Consider the following 15,948-nt stretch of genomic DNA (forward strand, 5'->3'; position numbering starts at 1 on the left):
AATGAATGCTTGATTTAAAAAAAGAGCCATAGTCTAAATGTCCCCCAAATAAATATCCTCAAATGGACGTTCCACCTCATGCAAAGAATATTTTCAGTGTACAGGTTGAACACAGGAAGAAAGGGGAGCCCCTTGTTGCTCCTTGCATAAGAGCCTCAGTGGCCAACTGAGTTGGCTGTTTGACAAGTCAGAGCTGGCCTTTCAGCAGCCAGCATCGTGTCTCCACATGAGACTGGGAAATTGAGCTGCTCTTGTTCTGCCTGCTGAGTAATAAAGGTTTGTGGAGTTGCTTTGTTTCTTTCTCTTTTTTTGTTTTAAAATCAGAACCAAGCTGACAGTCTTCATGATGATGATGGGGAGGGAAAGGGCAAGTTAAAATCCACCTCCAGCTCCCCAGGGAAGGAAGAAGCTGAGAGGCTCACCCCCATCAGCAGGTGTGAGTCAGACACACAGGGAGCAGCAAAATTGAGTAAGAAGGTGCCATTTTGTCATCAATGTTCCTACCACTACCACACAGAAATAAATAGTTTGAGAAAATGATCCAGGATAAAAGACTGATCTGGTTGAGAGTCAGGCTGAATACAAAGTCCCCACTGAATGCTGCTTCATTACGCAACCTTTCCTTTCATGACGGATTCCAGCTCTTGGTGGAACCAATTGTGACAAGGAAGTGCTGACAGCCCTGGGAACCAGAAAAGCTGGCCTTTGATTTGTTGCTTTAAAGCTCAGTCCTATCATTGCATAGCTAGTTGAATGTAAGAAATAGGACTTGGTTGGCCTCCTTGAGTCTTAGTTTTTAAATTTGGAAACTGGGATCAGCAGCCTTCACCATTAGTAGAGCCTGGGCTGGAGACACTGCCATGCCCCTCTTTAACTATCTCCCCAAATCTCTCTGCAGATTCTCTTCTTGTCTAACTGTTTATTTTATACTGAATGTTTGCCTTTCCATCTCTTCTCCTCTGCTAGCTGCTGGAGGGATGGTGATTGGCTTGATATTCAGAGAGCCCACACTAGGTTAGCATCGAAGGAACCTGAACATACTCAGGGCAGAACTGGCCTGTAATTGGCTACAAGTGTTACCAATTTAATAATGAGAGCAATTAGCTTCATTCTGTTCTTTATTATTTTGTATGCTTCAGCTTTAACTGTTTAGTAAGCTATATATAGTTCGTTTGGAATATATTTTGAAAGGAGGACCTATAGTATATAATTCATTCTAGAGAGTGGGAGAATTATTTATAAAGTCTTTCACTTGTTTCATTGTAAAGTCCAGAATTTTAAACACAAAACCCCACCAATTATTATTTTACAATTTGGTGGTTCTCTGCCTAACATGTACATTGAATATATATTTCTGGACCCCACTCCGGATCTACTAAAGCAGAATCTCTGGGGTTCTTGAGCAAGTATAATTGGCAAATATGTCCCCTGTGATTCTGGTAGCCACCCCTGGAGAAAAACCACAGATAAGTTACTAGGATCAAATGGACCCCACGTGATCCTGGGGTAGCTTTCCTTTTCTCTTTTGCCTCCTTTCAGTTGCTCAGGCCAAAAGCCTTGGAGTTGTCCTTGATTTAACTCTTATTCTCACACTCCACATCTAATCTGTCAACAAATTCTGTTGGCTCTGCTTTCAAAGTAAATCCAAAAAATACATATATATATGTTCACATACCCAGGATTCTTCACTTTTGCTGATATGCTACCACAACCTATTTTCTACAAAGCATCAGAGAGAATCTGTGAAAACTTAGATCACTTCGTTCCTTTGCTCAAACACCTCCATGGCTCCCTGTTGTGCTTGGGGTCAAAGGCAAAGTCCTGACAGTGGCACACAGGGCTCTGCTGGGCTGGAGTCTGTCCCCTCTCTGCCCCGTGCTCTACAGCTGCAGCCGCAGCCGCAGCCGCAGCCGCAGCTGCAGCCGCAGCCACAGCTGCCGGCTTGTTGTTCCAGGTACATCCTCATCCCTGGCTCTTTGCACTGGCTCCTCTCTCTTTTGGAAAAGTTCTTCTCCATCAGTGACAACATAGCTAACTCCAACACGTCCATCAAGTCTTGGGTCAACTGTCACCTCAATGATCACCTTGTGGTTTTTCTGACCACCCTGATGAAATTGCAGCCTGCCTCCTTCACCACAACTCTCCCGATTGCCCTTATTTTGATCTTCTTTTTCTTTTTCCTCTCACAGCACTTATCACATTTTAATGTATTATATAATCTATTTACTAGGCTTTGTTTATCTTCCGCATCTAGAGTATAAGCCTCATAAAGGCAAGAATCTGTGTTTGTTTTATTCACTAACGTAGTCCAAGCCTCCAGAACACCACCTAGTATATAGTAAGTGCTCAATAAATATTGGTAGCATTTGATGAACGGAGATTCTTAAATCCAGAGAGGGAAAACCAGGTAAGGGACACACCTTGCAGAATGCTGCCTCCACAAAGTTTCTCCTAATTGGGTTTGCTACTATGGGCACAATCACAGCTCATATGATATTTTAAGACTTTTATGGTGCTGTATCTTAAAAATCCCATAAAATATGCTACTCCTGTTTTTCAAACCAAGAACTAAGAATTATTAAACTACTTCTACGCTGACAACCAACAGCTAAACCAAAATAGTTGCTAGAAATTTCACTCTAGTAGCATACCTGTATATTATTTGGTAGGAAACACGGTGACACAGAAAAGGCATTAGTTCTGTGACCTTCAACCCCTACCAGGTCAATAGGAGTCAAAAGCCAAACTGTTGGAGGGTCCTTCTCTGAAATGAGTTAGTAATAGAAACTCAATTCATTGCAGAGCAAATGTGAAAAAGAGAGAGATTTCACTTCACATGTCTATTTTTATTTTATTGGGCTTTATCACAATCTCCCCCTAAAATGATGAGCCCAGCAGGACAGACAGATAAAGAACATCACAACAGTGATCATGACACTTACCCCTGGTAGAAACAGTCTCTGAAAGCCCTCTGCCCTCCCTGTCCCCTCTCCCCACCCCCAGGACAATGTTCTTAATTAGCCGGAGAACAAAAGCTCCCCACCCCACACAGGAAAAGCTTTTGCAGGAGATATCTCACTGGGGAAGTGCCAGGCACACAACAGGCAGAGGAGAACATACAGCCTGTTCTGAGCACTGCAAAGAGACACAAACTCTGGATTCTCTAGGGAGTCTCAGAGATTAGCCCGGCACATTTTTCCTCCACGTGACAAGCATGTGCTTCACATACCCTGAGGTAGCCAACTTCAGAGGGCCTCTTTCCTCCTCCCTCTTCCTCAGTTGCTAGCTGGGGTTAGGAACCTTGGGGATGGCAAAATAAGCTGTGAGTAATCTTTAGAAGCGAATATCTGGGAAGCAGTAGGGGAGGAACAGGGAGTTTATTTCAGGTGACAGACATTGAGCACTCCCCTATTTTTTCCTGAGACTAATAATATTTCTGGAATGAGGATGCTTGAATCATATGTCTCTTCATTTCACTGTGTGGGAAGTCTCAGTTATGAGCCCAACAATCAAAGAGATGGTGGTGGTTTTAGGACTTGGTGGGGGCCTGTGCCAAGGTGGCTAGAAGCCTGCCAGGCGGAGGGGAAGAGGTTGATTGCAGGCACAAAAGGGCAAGTAAGGAAGAAAAGGATTGCCTCACCTGAGCCTGTTTGGAGACCAAAAAGGATAGGGCTGAAATCTGTCAACAGTTTTGCTCCCTCTATTAAATGTGTTTTTTTGAAAAACACAGAGGAAAAAAATCTTGTTTAAGTGCCTCTTCCTGAGTAAGTTCACTGTCAGGAAAGGAAAATCCAAACGCTCAAATATTCTATTTTTGTGCTTAGAGGTTCCAGCCCCTACGTACAGACTCTTCCTTACTCTGAAGGAAGGAAACTGGGTGTGAGGCCTCCCTGTTACCGAGGCCAGACGGAGGAACCTGTGTTACTCGAAGGCCTGTTCTCCACACAGAAGGCTTCCATTTTAGGAAATGAGGATACAGTGCAGGCTGCTCTGGGATAGGCCTGAGGGTGGAGTTAGCGGTTAAAAAAGAAAAAGTGCTTTTCTCTTCTCTAGCAAGCAGCAAGTACGGAAGTAGACTTTAAATCATGAGGTTTACACTGCTGCATTAGTATTATATGCTTCCTCTGGTCAGTAAACTTTGCTGTCATCACCTGCTTCTCAGCTACCACTAGATGAGGATTGGAGGCCTGATTCAGTGTTTTACATTTTGGTGTGTAGGCCAAGAGAAGTCACACGTCAGTAATAATAGTCATAAAACAGCAGTTTACCTAGGCAGATAAAGCCACGCTGCATCTATTCCACATGAATATTGTGCACCCACTCATACATTTGTTTGTGGTTTCCTCTCTGCATTGCCTTTAAACACTAGTAAGCACTAAAGGTGTCCAACCTAGAAAATGGGGTTTGGACCCCTTTTCCTCTCACTCCAGTGTACCTCTGCCTCTCTCTGCACTTTGTTAGAAATGGCCTTTTTCAAGGACTATAGGACATACCAACAAGGGCAGTCCAGCTTATGACAGTCACATTTTTAGTCTATTCCTGCCCTGCTATCTGGCATGTGAAGATGACCTTAAAAAGAGACCTCTGGAAAAATTTCAAGGGAAACTGGTGAATGGGGATGGAGGAAGGAAACAGGAAAGGTCCAATTAAAGGAAGAGACTGATCCCTATGGCTTTGCTTTGTTTATTAATACTCCAAGGTAGTGCTGACCCTGCCATAGGCATGGGCAGGGCCTTCTAAAATGTGGATCTGATCATGGCACCACCATCTTCTCTGCTCTTAACCCTTCAGTGGCTCCTCGGTGCTTAGAAAATTACGTCCAGATATTCCCATCACAATTTACAAGGCTCCTCATAAGCTTGGCCCTGCCTATCTTGTGGCCCCCACACTGTTTAGCACACCCTCACCCCTACTGGGTCAGCCCTACCTACTTCATTTCTTTTGGTTCCTTAAATATGCTCTGCTTCCTCTCTTCCCTAGTTCAGACATGCTTGTTCTCTCTCTGCTCCTAACTCATGTGTTATGTGCTTCCATTGGACATTTTTATTAATACACTGGGCACATCTGAACCAGGGAAACCTTGCTTCGTCACTCTGGCTCTGGGTTAGGTTTCTCTCCTATGAGCTCCCACAGACCTCCTGCTTAACCTATCACTTAACACGCTGCTTTGTAATTGTCCCTGCGTATACTAGGGGTATCAGTGCCAGGACCACTGCGTATAACCAAATCTGGGCTTACTCAAGTTCTGCACTTGGCCCTGTGGAACCTGCATATATGAAAAGTCGGCCTTCTGTAAATGTGGGTTTTGAATCTCACAAATGCTGTATTTGGGATCCACGTTTAGTGGAAGAATATCCGTGGATAAGGGGACCCGCACGGCTCAGACCTGTGCTGTTCAAGGGCCACTGTGCTGTGTTTGGCTGTTTGTCTCTCCTGCTGGGCTGTGAATACCCGAGGGCAGCGCCGCGTGTTTGTTGTCCACCCTTGTGTTCCTGGTACTCGGTCAGGGCCTGGCTCACACTACGGCTGCTCTGCAAGTATTTGTCGAATAAAGGGACACCGCGCCAATACGACAATCGAAGGCCCAGCGGTACTCCTAGATCTGCACTTGCCATACTTATTTTAGTAAGTTCCTACTGAGACACAGGAAGGGCCCTGGATTAGAAAGACGTGTGCTGTCGCTGGGCTGCCCTGACCTCCTCTTCTCCCTTCTCTTTCGCCCAAGGCCTCTCCCATTCCGCCTGTCCCACGACGCGAAGCCTGCTCCGGGTCCCGGTCTCCAGCCACCCCCGTCAGCTTAAAAGCCACTCCTAGTTTGCGCATTTACTGGCAGCTGCCTGTATGAGATTTAGTAGTCTATTTTATTTTTTACTATTAATTTGAAAATTACTATTAATTATACTCAATTATAATGATTTAAAAATGAATTTTATAGTTTTGTCTTATATTTTCCACATTTTTCTTGAGAGTAGGAAGAATTTTTTTAATCAATCCTTTTGGTGTGTAATGATTTCGTGTTTCATGAATAAACATAGGATGACTTAAAGCATAATCTTTCTTTAGAATCGAATTCATTATGGTGCCATTGTGGAAACGCATACTGGATATATTTGGTGATGTGGCAACTGGACTAAGTTTCTTAAAGGAAACTGCGGTTCCAGGACGGGCTTGGAAGCTGTAGCCCAGAACTACGTGGGCGCCACAGCCCTGGTGGGTTGGTTGGTTGGTTGCCGGCAGGAGCAGGAAGCCCCGCAGCCAGGAAAACGTTGTTCCAGAGCACCCCCTAGTGGTCCAAGGCACCACCAGGTCCGAAGTCAAGGCCCGAGCCTCCTGAACTTGAGCAGGAAGCAGAGCCATGGGGAGCCTGATAAAACTGCAAATGCCGGTGCTCCGCCTCTGGGATGCCAGGCCTGCAGGGAGACCCATCCTTTATTCAGCATTTTCGGAGAGCGGATGCACACAGTCCTCAGACCCACTGTGCGAAGTACTGACTAGGTGATGCTCAGCAGAAAAACACTTTCCAGATACGTAATCCGGGAATACTCAAGCTCGTTCTGCTCCTAGGGATCGATCACTGACTCCTTGCTGACTACTCAAGAGTGGATTTGAGTGAGAAAGAGACAGACAGAGATGGCCTAGACCTCTGGTGTGAAGTACAGTCCAGGACACACAAGAATATTCTGCAGCGAAAAGGGCTGGACTATTGAGCACATGTTTTAGGGAGCATTGTGTCACCCTCTCTTGATGTGTATCTCTGATCCAATGGAGCATGAGTGAAGGGCAGCCCCTCTCCCCATTTAGTTCCCTTCCTGGCAAGGGGTGTTAGGAGGTGCCTGGTTTCCATTAAGCATACACTCCATGGTCAACACTATGTTGACTGTTCGAGTATGTCATCTCTGGAAATCCCTGGAATCATAGCAAGTAAGGTATAATCTTTGTACCATACAAGCAGAGGGGAGGAATTGCTCAACAACTGGTTCGAGCATTGGCAACAGCTAGAATTCAGTTTTGTGTGTCTGTACTTCTGTTAATAAACTCCCTGGTAAGATAAATAAAGCAACAACCACATCCTTTTCCTTATCATCAAAAGGGCCAGTTCATGCTCAGAAACCCAATAGATGATGTTCATCAATAACAAAGAAATTGCATCTCTGGATCCCCACCAGTGCTTTTCTTCCTCCTTCTTGATGATTTTAACTAAAGGCCAAGCTGCTTTAATTAGGGGCTGTTAGCACATGAAAATGTTTGTTGAACCTTGCAAGGTGATAAATTACTCTGATGTGCGGTCTACTACTCAAGTGTAATTCTTTTATATACTTTTTTGGGTATTAATTGCACCTAATGAATTCGGTTAAGTGGTAAAACCACATTTGTTGAGTGTCTACTATGTGTCTGGACACGGTGTTGGGTACTGGAAATACGAGGAGGATGAGGTTAGGCTGAGTGCCTATCCCACAGGGGTCAGAGCGTAGAGGGGACATTATCTGGGATGCAATGTGATGAGTCCCCTATCAGAAATATGAACCCAGGGCTAGGATAGCACCGGACAGTTACCTCTCTCCATGGGAACCAGCTGAATAGAGAAATGCTACACAGACAAACTCCAATATTCTCATCATTGATGAACATTAGTATTTTCATAGGCATTATCTAAAAGTATAGCATTAGTTTTCAAATTTTCTTGGACAAAAGAGTTATCAAATCTCTCTTCTCACAAATAATGTTCTCTTTTAAGACCCCTTTCCCCTTTATTATATCTTCAAAACAAACCATAGGATGCTGGGCCGATGCCATCTCATTTCAGTCCTGCTTATTTGCTTGTCTGGAAAACTTTAAGCCTAGACTCACAGAGGCCTTAATGAGAAAGCTCATTAAAAAGCCATCTGAAATGGTGAAACAAATTGCATGCACAACACAGCCCACTCTTTTCCTCTTCATCTCCTTCTCCCCCTCCCAGACGGCAGCATTATAAATGACAAGGTGAAGTGAGTCACCAGGTCGAAAACAAGGCACTGCCGAATGGTCTCTCTTTACCTCATCGCTTTGACGACATTTATCTCGCTTCACTGCAGCACTAAAATGTTGCCCAAACAGCAGGAGGGCCCTGTAGACATAATGATGGCCTTGGTACAGCCTTTGATTGCGCGTATTTGGATGGAACTTGAGCTTGTAATTGACGAATGCACACATTGTCTGATTTCAGGGCCTCTCCCTAGAAAGCTTGTTTATTCCTGGTGAAGGTGAAGTTTCCTTCCTTCCAGGTGTATCTTTGGCCACTTTATGAAGATGTCTCCAGGAGTATTACCTCAGGATGGCAGAGATCATACTCAGGGCTGGCCGAGCTACAAAGCATCTTATTAAATCACTCGCTACCTCCAGATCTGTGAGGAAACCTGAGGCAAATTGGGAGTTTCAGGAGCTGGGATAGGCTTCCTGCCTCCTGGCTCAGAAGGAAGTGGTGGTGATGACTGTCCACTAGGAGGAAGGGACGGGAAGTGGGTCTTTTTTTTTTTCTTTTCTTCTCTTATCCTGGGGTGTGCAAAAGGAAGGCTACAAATACCAAACAATCTTTCTACACCTGGTAGTGGGGGCAATGTTTGTGGGGAAAAGGAAATCCTTTCTGCCTTCTTTACCCCTCGATTTACAGAATTCACTGGAGTTGAGGCACTTACAATGAAATACTTGCACTTTTGCTCTTTTCTGTGCTGAAGAAGAGAGACTACATCCTTTAAAGTCAGAAGACCAGGGTTTAGGCCCTGCCTTTATCACTTGCTAGCTGTTTGACTCTTGCTTTTTTTTTTCCTCTTTTAAATTTTTGTTTTTTAGAGAAAGGGTCTCCCTATGTTGCCTAGCTAGATTCGAACTCCTGGACTTCAGTGATTCTCCCACCTCAGCCTCCTGAGTACCTATGACTACAGGAGTGTGCCACCACACCCGGCTATGTTTGACTCTTGGGAATTTGCCAAACACCCTTAAATCTTAGTGTCTACCACGTGCCAAGTACTGCGCCAGGCACTGAGAATGTAAAAATAGAGACGTCATTATCTCTACCCTGACGTTTTTCATCATCTTCCGGGAAAGACAGACACATAAACAGTCACAACACAATGTGATACGAGTATTGCTGAAGCTACAGCTAGTCACCTCGAACACAAGAGGAAGGGGATTGTGCATGTGTTTGAGAAGAGGAAGAAGAGTGAGAAGGTGAGAGGTGGTCAGAATATGGTTATAGGGTGTTTCACAAGTCCGAAGCCTGAGCAGGATTTTGAAGAAAACAAGAGCTCACTCAGAGTGAAAGACAGACAGGTAGATATACACATGCACACACACACAGGTGGTGGAAAGGACACCCTAGGTGACCACAGCATAGGGTGGCAGAGAAGAAGAGCCTGAAGAAGAGATTGAGGAGGAGCAGTCTGAGAAGTAGGAGAAAAAAAGAAAATGGCTCCAAATGCTACAAGAAGCCAACTACAGTAGGGACCAACAAGCATCCCTAGAACTGGGCAAGCAGGAAGTCACTGGTGACTTTAGCAAGAACAATTTCTGTGGCATCTGGGGGAGGATCACAGCAGCATGAGTGCTGGGAGGGAGGAGCAGGGTGTCTGGTGGCCTTGGCCATGAGGAGGAGATGAAGAGGGTGTTGGCTAGAGAGGGAGAAGGAATGAAGGGATTTTTATCGTTTTTGTCTATGACTGAAACTTGGCCATGGGTACATGCCACTGCAAAGAGGGAGGAGTTAACTTAAAGGAGAGAGAAGGGATTAAGCAGGTTTAACTCCTGCTTCATAGAGTCCTTCTGAGGATTAAAATGAGATCCCCTTGGTGAGTCCTTTCCGTAAAGAGATATGCACATGTGAAGTGTGATTATCCTGCTATTGAAATAAAACCTCCTGCATCATCGCAAGGCATTTGAGCTCACTTATCTATCAACTGGCCTCTGAGATAGGCAAATCTCCCTCTCTGTAGCCTTTTTGTGTGCACTGCTTTCCTATAGACATTGAGCCCAAGAGTGACTCGAGCCCTCCTTGACATTTCTTCCTGCCAAACAACACACTTGGCCAGTCCCCCTGGATCACAACAGGAAGCTGGGGGTTGGTGAGTGAGAAGCGATGAAAGGAGAGGACAAGAGCCTCCTCACTGTTATTACCAACTGGGACCAACATCCAGACCTCTCAGGAACTTTGCTTTGTCAGTTTATTAGCTTTTCATGGAGAACCATGGAGCCACCGGGGCTATGAAGTAGACTGTCCCCTCACAACACCTGTGGCTCCTTTTCCATCTCAATTCATGAAATGTAAGTCCCACTAGGGCAGAGATTTTTGTCTGTTAGCTGCTGTATCCCCAGTGCCTAGAACAGTGTCTAGCACATGGATGTTGTCTAATAAATATATGTTGAGTGAATGCATTTACCCATTCATTCTCCTATTGATTCAATAAAGATTGAGTATATACTATGGACCAACCACCAAGCTCAACCTAGAAAAACAGAATTAAAGAATACTCACTCTCATTCAAACAACATATATTCTGTGCCAGGCACTTTATATACATTAGTTCATGTAATCACAATCGTTTTACAAATAGGAAAACTGAGGCTCAGAAAGAAATTACTTAGTTGAGGATATATGTCTGGGAAGTGATGAAGCTGGATTTCCTGACTGACTCCAAAACCTAAGCTCTTTCTACACCAGCCTTGTCCCTCACCATTCTGCAGCTCAAACCATAACTCCAACCGCAACTGATCACTTGGCAATTCCTTGAACATGCTGTGTGCTCTCTCATGCACTCCGTTGCCTGGGACACACTTAGCTGTGACCTGACAGGCTAATTCTTTTGCATCCTTCTTCTGTGAGGCTTTCCCGAAATGATGCTCTCTGGCTGGGGTAGGCTCCCCTTCCTCTCTGCTCCATACCCTCTTTGCAGCTCTAAATCACAGAACCTACATATGTGTGCCTCGCTCCACTAGACGGTGAGAGGCTCAAGGCCAGGGACTGTGTCTTCATAAGAGCTGCTATTTATTGAGCGCTGCCATGTATTTATTTACCTTGTTTAATTCTCACAACCACCACCTGAGGTGGGTATTATTATGTCTGTTTTACAGATGAAGCAACAGAGGCTTGGAGAAGTTAAATAACTTTCCCAAGGTCACAATGAGCAAGTAGCTAAGCCAGGAATTGAACATAGGTACATCTGATTCCAAAGCCCAAATTTTTTTCACTTCACTGTGCTATCATCGGAATCATCCATGATGCTCAAAGCTTAGCTGGGGGGATAGATAATTAGACAAATACCACCTGAACAATGAGACCAGTGAGCTAATACAAGTTTGTACAAAGTTCTTTGGGTGACATATGGAAGGAAAGAATTTGTTCTCTCTGGGGGAGGTGGGAGCTGGAAAGGCTTCATAAGGTTGCCAGAATGCTTGGGAGTTTGTGTACTGGTTCCGTGGTGATGGCTCAAGGTGGAAAATAGTGCCCGGCATCAAATACTGCTGGTTAGTTTTGGGGGCCACAGCAGCCGTTGGGGAATAGCAGGTCCCCATTGCTTCCAAATTGGTCTATTTGAGTGCCAGGAATGCCTGCTGGTACCTGCTTGAGTGACAACTGGTAACCAGGCAACCCACTCCGCACATTGTTTCATTAAAATCATATTGTGTGTGTGTGTGTGTGTGTGTGTGTGTGTAAGCTACATTACAAAATCACAGTTTTAATCTTACACAGTATACTTTAAATTGAAATGAAATCAATGCATTTCAAGCTTCTGGCTATACGAAATAAGGCAATAACCCCTAATTATGTGTTGGCTTCTCTTCCTGCTCTTGTCCCTTCACTGCAGGCATCCCTGGAGGCTGCTTTCTCTATATTCTTTCCTTCAGGGAATTAATCTATTTTCTAGGCTCGAATGACTGTAAAATTCCTATAAAATTAAGCTTCCAACTGCAAGCAAAGCCTCGCTTTAGAATGTATTGTATAATACCTCCTTTGTCTGCTCCCAGGGGTGTTTGTGAGGGAAAGCACAGCAGGCGGCCGGATGCGCGCTGTGGCAGGGGCTCTGGCAGCCGGCAGTCAGGATGGTTCTAAGCTCCTCTGCTTCCTAGCTGTGAGGCCTTGGGCAAATTGCTTAACGTCCTTAAGCCCACATTCCCGATCTATAAAAGAGCAAAAATAATAGTGTCCTTGTCATAGGAGCATAGTCCTCATTGTGAGGACTAATGAAATCATGCAAAAAGCACTGATTTGGTTACTTATGACTGGTTTGTCATAAGTATTCAATAAGGGCAAGTTTTAATGATAATTATTATTATTCATTAGCAGGACGAAGCAATTTGGGTGACAATGATTTAAAACCTATGAAGCACTATGAAAATATGAAATATTGTCATTATGTGTCTACTGTTGAGGAGTGAAATCCAAAGAGCATGGTAGAAAGAGCAGTTATCAGGAAGTCAGGAAAGCTACATTCTAATGCTATCCAGTCACTAACAAGCCCTGTGACCTTCGGCCAGCCTCTCTCTGAGCCTCTGTTTTCTTACTAGTAAATGAAGCAGTTTAATGAGATGATACTGAAGATCCATCCCAGCTCTGAAATGCTATGATTCCATGACTGTCGGAGCAAATCCTACATAGGTCCTGGAATAGAGCAGGACACTACGCATTACATACACCAATGGCCAAAACACATTTCTAAAACTGGTAAAAGCTAACCCCAACTGCAACAATCAGAAAGAGCCATCCAGGGGAATGCAATGAAAAGGCAAACTACTCCTACACACCTCAGGACTTTGGGAGGTCATGACTGCGGCAGAAGACAATTTATATTTAAAATGGCAATACTAAACTAGTGGGAGAAATGATCAGATTGTGTCCAGCCTCTGTATACTTAGGTAAGGAAGTGGGCATAAGAACCCTTAAACTTGTTTGGATTTATGGCTTTGGATAGTTTTGTTGTGCTGACAGCTACCCACACAACTTGTAGGGCTCTTTGCTTCTTACCTCCCTGCCGTTTACCGAGTACCTGCTATGTGCTAGACATGGTGGCAAACTCTCAGGCTGCTGAGACACAGTCTCTATTCTCAAGAAGCTGACAATCAGTTGGGTAAAGCACTTTAACTGTAGAGGATACTTCTGCATTTTCAGTGTAGTGCTGTATGGTGTTTATATTGTTTATACATTGTTTGCTATTCTATGAAAACATAGCTGTTTCCGTATTCAGCTTTGGATTGCTTCTCCACCCTCAGCCTTCCAACAGTTTCTAGATGTTAAATATTATCTTTTTATGTGAGTTGTACCAGAAGGAAGAGTCATCTGTTACTCTTTTACTTCCTTAATGAGCCCTCAAGTTGGTTTGCAGGGCAGCTATCTATTCTTTCTTTTTCTTTCCAGAGGACTGATCAGTTTGGATATAGCTGCTTGGTTGTATTCTCTCCCAGGACTCATATTTTTTTATTCTTGTCCTCTTTCTATCTTCCCCCAAATAAAACAAAATAACCAGAAACAGTAACCAAAACTAGATAGTATGGTGTGGTGGCAGCACTTTGATGGACAGACCAAATATTTCTTTTGCTACTATAGCAACTACTGTTAAATGTCTCGTCACTTACCTTTGATGGTCTTTGGAAATGTGAAAGTTATTCTGCATATGTGCTTAAAATCACCTCAATTACCCAAAATACTTTTATCTCTCTGCAAGACTCTTGTTCTTCTTCTTCTTTTGAGATGAAGTCTTGCTCTGTTGCCCTGGGTAGAGTGCAGTGGCATCATTGTAGCTCACTCTAACCTCAAACTCCTGGGCTCAAGGGATTCTCTTGCCTCAGCCTCCCGAGTAGCTGGGACTACAGGCACGTGCCACCACACCCGGCTAATTTTTCTATTTTTAGTAGAGATGGGGTCTTGCTCTTGCTCAGGCTGGTCTCAAACCCCTGAGCTCAAGCAGTCCTCCTGCCTTGGGCTCCTAGAGTGCTAGGATTACAGGTGTGAGCCACGGCACCTGGCCCAAGATTCTTCTTAATGGGACTTTTTAAAAAATTATTTTTTTTTGAGAGAGGATCTTCCTTTGTCACCCAGGCTAGAGTGCAGTGGTGTGATCATAGCTCACCACAACCCAAATTCCTGGGCTCAAGCTATCCTCCTGCTTCAGCTTCCTGAATAGCTGGTATTACAGGTGCACACCATTACTTTTGGCTAATTTTCTATTTTTTGTAGCGATGGGGGTCTTGCTATGTTGCTGGTCTCGAACTCTTGGCCTCAAGCAATCCTCCTGCCTTGGCCTCCCAAAGTGCTAGGATTACAAGTGCAAGCTACAGCACTTGGCCTGATTTTCATATAGATTTATCCAAATATTTTCATATTCTCTGAGAATGACAAGGATATTATGAAAATCATAATAAAAATTTTCCATAAAAACAATTAAAAATAAAAAAATTTGATTCTTAAGGATATTTCCAATTATCTGAAAAATCAAGATAATTGGAATGCTCATTCAACAATTCATTAGATAAACATGTATGAAATACCTAACAGTGTCAGGCTCTGTGCAAACTACTGCAAACCACTATTTAAAGGAGATTAAGAAATGATTGCTGCTGTCAAGGAGTTTAATTAAAAGTTGCGTGCTTTATACCTTGTACAAATATTTAATATTTTACAAAACATTTTCCACGTGTAACAACTCATTTCATCCTCAGAACAATCAATTGTTTTTGTACTTTATAAACTTGAGATTTCTTATTGCTCACTGTTATTTGGCAACCAGAATGTTTGATGATGATAATGTTGGTATTTCTCCATTATTCCTGGTTTGATTTTATGTGCTTAATGATTAACAGTTTACAAAGTGCTTTCACGTTTCATTCAAAACAAGTTTTTTCATCTTCTCATCTTAAAGTCATTGTTCTAGTCTTCCTCCTGGGGGAATGGGGAGGTAAAATAACTTCTCAAATTCCCTGTGATTGCTATTAAAATAACAGTAAGTTCCACTATATACCTAAGGTGGGGGACCTCGGTCTTGAATTCCTTCCCTTTTTAGGCCATAATCTCAGAAGTTCATTCCTACTTCATTTTTGCTCTACATTTTTCCTTTATTCCATTCCTGATCATGCCTTCCAGGTCATTTGTTACCTTGGAATACTGCTTCTGTCAAAAAATAGAAACAGAATTTAGCAACTTGGGGATTATTCTGTCCAATGTGTTCACTTTGAGGAGGAGTTGAGGCCCAGAGCCATCAAATGTCAATGCCAGAGCCACACAAGTGGTAGGGCTAGGCTTCAACCTGAGAGACTGCTCTCTGACCAGATGTCTTTTAAAGGCCTCATGCTGTTTTTAAAAGCTACCTGTCAAATGAAACATTCTTCCCAGAATAACGTGCTTCTCTTGCGTTGCTAGTCTGAAAATATTTGGTTACTGTTGTAATAGAGTTCTACCCAGTTTTATATTTCACACATTATATTGTATGCTTTCAATTTTTCCAGAGCATGCCTATTCACCTAGGGATTATGTGGTTATTGAATAAACACATTTATTGAACATCTATGTGCTAGTCATAATATAGACACTGGGAACACGAAACCTGCCAGGTTTTGGCTTGACTTTAACTGGAAGTATTCGTTGGATTTGTGTAGGATCATTCAATATCGGATCATTAGTAACTGTACAGTTTTAGTGTAAATGATCCTGTAAATGTGAGAAAATTAGTAACAAGAATTGAACTTTAACAAGGCGTTTGAATGCAGACTTTAAAGCCTTTACCTGTGCACTTAGGATTTCGTGCAGAAGACCCAAGAACCACTATTTAAAAGTCTCCAACTGTGGTTTTAAAAGTCTCCTAAATTTGCTACAAAAAGTGCCAATGAAGGTTAATCTCGGGTAATCTAATTCCTTTTACTTGTACTTCCCCCCCTCCCTCCAGCATGCTCCCCTTCCCGCGAAGCCTGGGGAACAAGGGCCTTAGACGC

The sequence above is a fragment of the Lemur catta genome, chromosome 3, assembly GCF_020740605.2.
Source record: "Lemur catta isolate mLemCat1 chromosome 3, mLemCat1.pri, whole genome shotgun sequence".
NCBI lineage: Eukaryota > Metazoa > Chordata > Mammalia > Primates > Lemuridae > Lemur > Lemur catta.